The sequence below is a fragment of the Grammomys surdaster genome, unplaced genomic scaffold, assembly GCF_004785775.1.
Source record: "Grammomys surdaster isolate TR1022 unplaced genomic scaffold, NIH_TR_1.0 170, whole genome shotgun sequence".
Taxonomy (NCBI): domain Eukaryota; kingdom Metazoa; phylum Chordata; class Mammalia; order Rodentia; family Muridae; genus Grammomys; species Grammomys surdaster.
Genome location: NW_021604618.1, coordinates 4,917,171 through 4,926,371, shown reverse-complemented (window position 1 = coordinate 4,926,371; position 9,201 = coordinate 4,917,171).

Genomic DNA, 9,201 nt, shown 5'->3' with positions numbered 1-9,201 from the left:
GCCAGCTGACATTGGTTACAATCCCCCTCTACACCTCTGGTTCTTCTACCAGCTCCCATACCCGAGATCCTTAGCTCAGTCTGATGTTTAGCTCTAAAGCATCCAAGCATCCACATCTGCATTGGTCAGTTGCTGACCGAACCTTCCAAAGAACAGCTAAACCAAATTCCTGTCAGCAAGTGTCTCTTGGCAACAGCAACAGTGTCGTGTTTGCTCTCTGGGTTTGCTAGTCCCAGGGACTAGACCACCCACCAAGCAGTGTACAGGGAGGGATCCATGGGTCCAGATACATATGTAGCAGAAGATGGCCTTATCTGACTGTAATGGGAGGGGAGGCCCTTGGTGCTGTAGAGGTTTGATGCCCAGTGTAGGGGGATGCTGGAGCGGTGAGGCAGGAAAGGGTAAATGGGAAGCACCCTCATGAGGCAAAAGGGGAGGGAGGAGAGGGCAGATGTGGGATGGGGGGGATTGTGGAGGGCTAACCTGGAAGTGAGACAACATTTGAGATGTAAATGAATGGAATGACTAATAAAAAATAAAAAATAAATAAATACAAAAAAGAAGAAAAAGAATGTAAAGTAGCTACTTTCATTCCATCCAGTCAGGAGGAAGAGAATGCTATTATTCATCTCATCGCCTTTTAAAATATTTATTCTGTGTAAAACCTCAATCTTGGTACATAATCATGCACTGTTAGTTTGAGGGTTTTCTTCTCAGAAACATATTTCTTGAAGTACCTGCCTGTTATCACAAGTGATTCTAAATTCTGTTGTCACTGCAAATTTACCATCACAGATGGCTAACCATAAAATTAGTTTTATTTCATTAGTGCTGTTTATTTGAGCTTCTTTTGTGTACCAAGACAGAGGAGTAGAACACAGATGACCCCTTGGAGTTACACCGAAAGGGATCGGAGCACCTAAGCAGGAAAGTACAGAGCTGCACTTTACGCTAGCAGGACATGCTTTAATGTTCTGGACACATTGGTAGGTGGGTACTTGTACTTTGCTTAAATAAACAGGGGCATTTTGTGAAATTTTTTGTACCTCTCAAAGAGTTGAGTGAACTTTGAAGTGGCTTTTGTACTTCATTTTAGAAGACACTAACAGGCAGGAATTTAAATCAAGTTGAATTTCTTAAGGACAAACAATACTAATCTGGTTTTCAAAATATCTTGCATTTTTCTCATATACTTTGTATTCAATAAATAGATAGAAAATATGTTAGTCGATAACTGTTTTATAACCATCAGCTAAATATTTTGTGAGCTTTTCATTACCATTTTTGGCTGAATTTAGTAATTTCTGGTTTCTTTAATTTGTTATATGGCTCTTCTCAAAATGGTCGGATATTTGTAGAGTTGTGAGGTCATATTTTCCATTTAAAAAATACTTTGAAAATAAAAGGCATAAACAGGACAAGTAGATCTTCTGTGTCCTTTATTTCCAAGTCTTTTCATTTCTTCTCCCTCAATCTTTTGCTCCCTCCTCTCTTCATTTGAACCCAATGAATCCAATCACTATTGCTCCTATGTGAATGTGTCCGTGTGTGTGTGTGTGCGTGTGTGTGTGTGTTTGTACACTGCAATCCAAGGAACCATCAGTGGTAACACACCTAAGGGAAAGTGACTCTCCCCAAGCAGCCACAAATTGCCAGTAGCTATAAAACTATAAATAGGATCTCAAGGGCCCTTATTAAATCCATGTTTGCATTTTTAGCTGTCTTGTTAAAATAATTGTTAAAAATCTTGTGAAAATCTTGTGTCACTAACCTCATTTCCTCTGACTTCATTTGTGCAACAGCTAGATCCTGTCTGGAGGTCAGCATTTCACAGAATCCTCTACATTCTCCCTCTAGTTCAGCCTTTCTGTTTCCTCTTGCACACAGTTCTCTGAACCATGTGGGTAAGGTTTTACATAGATATTCCATCTATGGCTGAACATTCAAAGTGGAAATTCAAGGACTGGAATTTATTGTATATCTGGATTAATCTCTACCCTTGGCAATAAGCTTTGAGTATTAGGTTTAGATCACACAATATCTGGATGTACTTATAAATTAAGAGGCAATTTAACAAGCTGATCATTCAAACAAACAATAATTTCTGTCCAGTGACTTCCCTAGCCATTGTATTTGATCATATTATAGTACTGTGCATAGACCTCTTCCTACACAATCAAGAGGGCAGTTTCACCCTTCTTCCTCTTCCTTTCCAAATTTGAATTATTTCCTTCTCCTCTTCCTCTGCTTTCTCCTCCTCCTCTACTTCTTCTCCCTCTTTCTTTTCCTCCTCCTCTTCCTCCTCCTCTGCTTCCTCCTCCTCCTCTTCCTTCTTCTCTTCCCCTCTTCCTCTATTGTTCTTTCAAGGTTTGTAATGAATTGTGTTGGAATTTTGATGAGAACTTATTGAATCTATAGATTGGTTTTGGTAGGATGATTAATTTTTACAGTATTAATCCAACAAATCAATGAATATGGGCTATCTTTCCATCTTATATCTTCTTCAATTTCTTTCTTCAAAAATTTGAAATTTTTGTCATACAGGTATTTCACTTGCTTGGTTAGAGTTACACAAAGATGTGTCATATTATCAGTGTGATACTAGGTCTTCTTGTGGAACTTCTAAATCAGAAACAGAAACTGTATCTAGGCTCCCTTGTCTGGCCTCAGTGGAAAAGGATGCACCTATTCTTACTGTTGCTTGATATGCTGGGGTGGCTGATGTTGTCCCCTTTTTATGGAGAGAAGGAGAGGGAGGATGGAGTGGAAGTGGGAGGAAGAGACTAGGAGGAGAGGAGGGATGGGAAACTGATCAGGTTTTAAAATGTATTAATAATTTTGTCAATAAAATTATCCTAATTGATTATTATTTTTGATTTTTATATAATTAATTCTTATTAGAGTTATGAAATTTAAATTGAGTCAGTCCTCAATCCTAAGAATGTTATGTCCATTTGCAAATTTGCCCAGCTTCTTTGCAGAGCTCTTAATTTCAGAATGTGTGGTATAGTTACCTTTGTATGAATATCTCTTTAAAACTGCCAAGATATATAATAATTTTAAGACAGACAGATAGACAGATACATAGATAGACAGATAGAGATAGACTAACCTCTCATATTATTTCCTTAAGACTTTATACAGGAAGCCCAAGTCTATTTTCAAATTAATAGCATTTTAAAGATAATCATGGGATTCTGTGAAATGATAACATTTGTTTTTTGCATTTTGCACCTATATAGTAGAGGGAAAGATTTCATAACGCGTGTGTGTGTGTGTGTGTGTGTGTGTGTGTGTGCATGTGTGAGTGTGTGTGTTTTCTGGAAACACAGACAATAATGTTTTATGGTTTGTGTGTGTGCATGTGTGTGTTTATGAGAGTGTGTATATGTGTGTTTTGATGGAAGGACAGAGAGTACTATTGTATTTTGTGAGTATGTATATGTGTGAATGTGATTGTGTGTGTATACATGTGTTTTGCTGAAAGGACAATGCTGTTGTATTGTATGTGCCTATATGTATATGTGTGTGTGTGTGTGCGTGACTATGGTGGAAGCACAATAATACTGTTAAATTGAATTTGTTTGTATGTGAGTGTGTCTGTGTCTGTGTATATGAGTGTGCGTGTTTTATTAGAATCATACAGAGTACTGTTGTATTGTATGCGTGTGAGAGTGTGTTAGAGTGTGTTAGAATGTGTGGGTATATTTTGTGAAAGCTCAGACAGTACTGTGGTATTGTGGTGCTTGTGTGTGCATTTACATTCATAAAAAACTTTTGCCTATATTTCAGTGCCACAGATAGGATCTATAAAGTAGTCAAAAGTAGTTCATGTGAATCAACCTTAAAATGTCATTCACATAAATCTTGTTACCAGAGTGTCAGTTAGCTGTCACCTTTTTATTTCGATGTAACTCTGAATTAACCGGAATATACATTTTGAGAATATTTAGATATTTTGTTTTTCTATGGATGTGTCACTTTCTTTCCCAAAGCAATTATTTTCTTCAAATTTAATGTGAATGCAATGCATGTCTTAATTAAAATTGTATGATTATTTCACTTCATATATGTAAATTTTATAATAATCTTTTTTGTTATGAACTTAGTAAAAGAGGTTTATGTTTTGACTGCACAAATGTCATGCATTAGCAGGATATCCTGGTATAAAATATAAAACTATTGATGAGTAAATATATTAGAGCAGTTAATGAAGATCCTGCTTCCTTTTCATTGACAAACAAATGTCTACAACTTACCTCAAATGCTACAAAATCTAATTACATAGTTAATTAATTAATATGCAATATTACCATATTATTTAGGGGGAAGAAGTTTGCTCCTTATTCACTCACTGATACAGCAGCACCAAGGATTTGGGTGGCCTTATGTGTGGCCCTTGGTCCAAAACTATTCGCCTCGGATCCTAATTGCTTCATCAAATTCTGGCACTGTCTTCTTGGGGAAAGTGTCTGATCCAACTTGAATCTCAGTCTCATGAGATTGTCCTCTTCAGATATCAGTGGCAAATAGTTTCTCAGCTATATTTCTGGCACACACACACACACACACAGAGAGAGAGAGAGAGAGAGAGAGAGAGAGAGAGAGAGAGAGAGAGAGAGAGAGAGAGAGAGAGAGAGAGAGAAAGAGAGATATCTAGGTTTGTAATTCTTTTCCTAGTGTTATATTAACATAGTTTAAGGCTTACAGAATTCAGAGAAACATTTACACTATTTTTTCTTTTTTTAGTTGGCTATTTTCTTTATTTACATTTCAAATGTTATCACCTTTCCTGGTTTACTTCCAGAAACACCCTTTTCTATCGCCCATCCCTCTGCTTCTATGAGGGTGTTCCCTCACCCACTCTCCGACTCCCACCTTCCCACCCTTGAAGTCCCCTACACTGGGGCATCAAGCCTTCACAGAACCATGTGCCTCTTCTCCCATTGATGCTCAACAAGGCCATCCTCTGATACACATGTGGCTGAAGCCATAGGTCCCTCCATATGGGCGCTTTGGTTGGTATTTTAGTCCCTGGGAGTACTATGGATTCTGCTTAGTTGATATTTTTGTTTTTCCTATGGAGTTGCAAACCCTTTCAGATCCTACAATCCTTCCTCTAACTTGTCCATTGGAGACCCCGTGCTCTGTCCAATGGTTGGGTGTGAGCATCAGCTTCTGTATTTGTCAGGCTTTGGCAGAACCTCTCAGGAGACAGCTATATTAGGCTCCTGTCATCATGCACTACTTTGCATCCATAATAGTGTTTGGGTTTGATGACTGTATATGGGATAGATCCCTAGGTGAGGCAGTCTCTTTATGGCCTCTCCTTCAGTCTCTGCTCCACACTTTGTCTATGTATTTGCTTCCATGAGTATTTTATTCCCCCTTCTAAGCAAGATCTAAGCATCCACACTTTGGTCTTCCTTCTTCTTGAGCTTCATGTGGTCTGTGAATTGTATCTTGGGTGTTCTGAGCTTTTAGACTTATAGCCACTTATCAGTGAGTGCATACCATGTGTTTTCATTTGTGATTGGGTTACGTCACTCAGGATGATATTTTCTAGGTCCATACATTGCCTAAGAATTTTATGAAGCCATTGATTTTAATAGCTGAGTAGTACTCTATTGTTTAAATGTACCACATTTTCTGAATCCATTCCTCTGTTGAAGGAAGTCTGGGTTTTTTCCAGCTTCTGGCTATAATAAATAAGGCTACTATGAACATAGTGGAACATATGTTCTTGTTACATGTTAGAGCATCTTTTGGGCATTTGCCAAGGAGTGGTATAGTTGAGTCTTCAGGTAATACTATGTCTGATTTTCTGAGGAACTGCCAGACTGGCAGTCAGCCTGTAGAAGAATACAAATCACTTCAATCTTACCTCCTTGTACAAAGCTCAAGTCCAAGTGGATAAAGGACCTCCACATGAAACAAAATACACTGAAACTAATAGAAGAGAAAGTGGGGAAAAGCCTCAAATACATGGGCACAGGGGAATATTTCCTGAACAGACAACCAATGGCTTATGCTCTAACGTCAACAATCGACAAATGGAACCTCATAAAATTGAAAAGCTTCTGTAAGGCAAAGGACACTGTCAATAGGACAAACAGTAACCAACAGATTGAGAAAAGATCTTTACCAATCCTACATTCAATAGAGGGCTAATATCCAATATATACAAAGAACTCAAGAAGTTAGACTCCAGAGAATTAAATAACCCTATTAAAAAATGTGGTTCAGAGCTAAACAAAGAATTTTCAACTAAGGAATCTCGAATGGCTGAGAGGCACCTAAATAAATGTTCATCATCCATAGTCATCAGGGAAATGCAAATCAAAACAACCCTGAGATTCCACTTCACACCAGTAAGAATGGCTATGATCAAAAACTTAGGTAACAGCAGATGCTTTCGAGGATGTGGAGAATGAGGAGCACTCCTCTGCTGCTGGTGGGATTGAAAGTTTGTACAACTACTCTGGAAACTCTTACACGTAAGATTATATTATAAAGGCTGCTATATAGTGTACAGAAGAACATCCAGGTAGAGGTATAAGAATTCTAAGTTTGGTTTAAAAATTATATATAATGTGCTCTTCTGTGTTATGGTCTATGCAAGTATAAATGTGTGTACCAAGGATTCTAGAAATAGGAATCAAATCATTTGGAGCTAAACTTATAGTTATCTATAAGATGCACAGAGTAAGGTCCTGCCAAACAGACAGGTCTTCCAGAAGAAAGTACAAATTCTTAACATCTAAGCCTTCTTCCAAGCCCGGGTGAGCAATGTTTCCATGCTATCTCCCACAAATACTTCCTTGAAAATTGTGTCAATGCATTGTTAGATAGATTATATTGATGATGCTTGTCATTGTTGGTGGTGAACGGTGAATCTTATAACATTGATGATTGTGTCTAAATGGGCCTCACATTTTCTGAGGACCAGTCTCATCCTGAAGTGAACTGTTTGTCTTCATTTACCAGTTACTTATTAGCAAACACCACTGGAAGTTCCAATGGATTTTATTTATGTATAATAATTAACACTTAATAATTCATAAGAATCAAAGACATATTATGCAGTTTTTATTATATCAAAATATTTAGAGATATGCATATATTTTAAAAGATTGTAAAACCCAGACATATGTACTTTAGTGACTAGAATGTCATTAGGCAACAATAATCCATGTGGATAATAGAACTAAATTTTATATTTCAAGAAATATTTTCCTAATCCTTAATTTTATAAATTTTTACATGAAATATCTTATATTTTAATATAGAAACTTCTCCCATTAAATAAACATACTTATGCAAACCTTGACAATCATTTACACGTATTGTTTCCTAGCAGAAAATTGTTTGCCTTCTTAAAATGTCCTGGGTTATATACTTTGCAGAAACTATGTGAGAAACCTTGAAACATTTTATAGACAAGATGCGCCAGGCTGCATTTCTGCAGTGCTGGTGACTGTAAGACCCACTGGAATTTGCAGAGCCTTACTGTTGTTAAAATGAAATATGGATCTGCATGAGAAGTCGTAAGGCCCTGAGGAGAGTAATATTCAGGACAACTCCAGGAGTTATCCAGTAAGCTCTCAAAATAAACCAGCTGGGAGCAGGAAACCTTGCCAGATTTTTCAACAATCATACAAAATAAGTTGCCTCCTTCACTATTCTGTAAGAAAAAATATTATTTATTAAAACAAAAAAGGCAATTTCCACAAACAAGTATATTTTTACGTTATATATTTATAAATTCTTAGAGAATTTCATACATGTATATGATGTATTTTGATCATATTCACCTTTCTCTCTATTCCAAATCCTGCCAAATCCAATACACCTCCTTACCAACTTCATGCTGTCTTTTTATTTTTAACCCACTGAATCTAATTAGTGCTGACAGTACAAGACCTGAACAAGATCAAGCCAGTGAAAATTCTAGCATTGATGAAGGAGCAGTTCTTAAAGCTAACAAGCTATATGTAGTGCATGACTGCTGGGAGAGATAGCTTTCTTTTCAAGTGTAGCCTCTGTAGGTCATTCATGTTCCAACAGATAGATAGATACACGTGCATGCACAGATGGACAGTGCTAATTGAGATAAGTGAGCCACAATTAAGCAAAGTTTTAATTTTCTATGTCCATTTATGAAAAATCAAATAATAAATAAATTGACTGTTTATGCTTACTATGTGAAAGATGAATATTCAAGTGGATTAATGTTTCATATTCTGGTTAACATATTGACACTTTATTATATTTGTTTAATCTGTGTCTGTCTGTCTCTCTGTATATATCTCTCTCTGTCTTTCTCAGTTTCTGTCTCTTTCTGTCTCTCTCAGTTTCTCTGTCTCTCTCTCTCTGTCTCTCTGTCTCTGTCTCTCTGTCTCTCTCTCTGTCTCTGTCTGTCTCTCTCTCTGTCTCTGTCTCTCTCTCTGTCTCTCTCTCTCTCTCTTGCTCGCTCTGTGTGTGTGTGTGTGTGTGTGTGTGTGTGGTGTGTAGGACAGAGGACAACTTATAAAAGTCAGCTCTCACCTTCTACCATGTGGTGCCTGAAGATTATACTCATGTTGTCAGGCTTAGTTACTAGTGCCTTTGCCTGTTGAACCATCTTCCCATTCCACACTAAGACTTTTGATAGCTTAAAACAATGGGGAGACAGAACCCAAATTGGACACCTCTTGTTAACCAATAAATGTTCTAGTACAGAAATTAGGCTACATAATTGAGTTGTTTACCAAAAGGGTCTCATAGGAACCGTCAACAACCTAAGCTGTGGCCAACACTATAGGTTGCTCTCTGTAAACTGACAAGACAGCATCTTTGCTGAAGACAACTGCACAACTCATTAAACATGGAAAAGTTGAGCTGGTGCCTACATAGAACCCTACAGTCTAGTGTCTTTGGTACAGGAAGATATGCTGCAATCTGTGAGAAGAGAAACAGAAACACCATGCCAGCCACAAACAAAGCCTTTGAGCTACAATTGTGTCATGTCTGCACATTATGCCAGCACAATGATGGCCAAAAGCTTGTGGAAATAACCAACCAATAACTGATTTGATTTAATATCCACTTCACAAATCTTACAATGCTTAGGTAACCAAGAACCTGAGATAACAATGTTATACCAAATGCTAGGTTCTCTCTCTCTCTCTCTCTCTCTCTCTCTCTCTCTCTCTCTCTCTC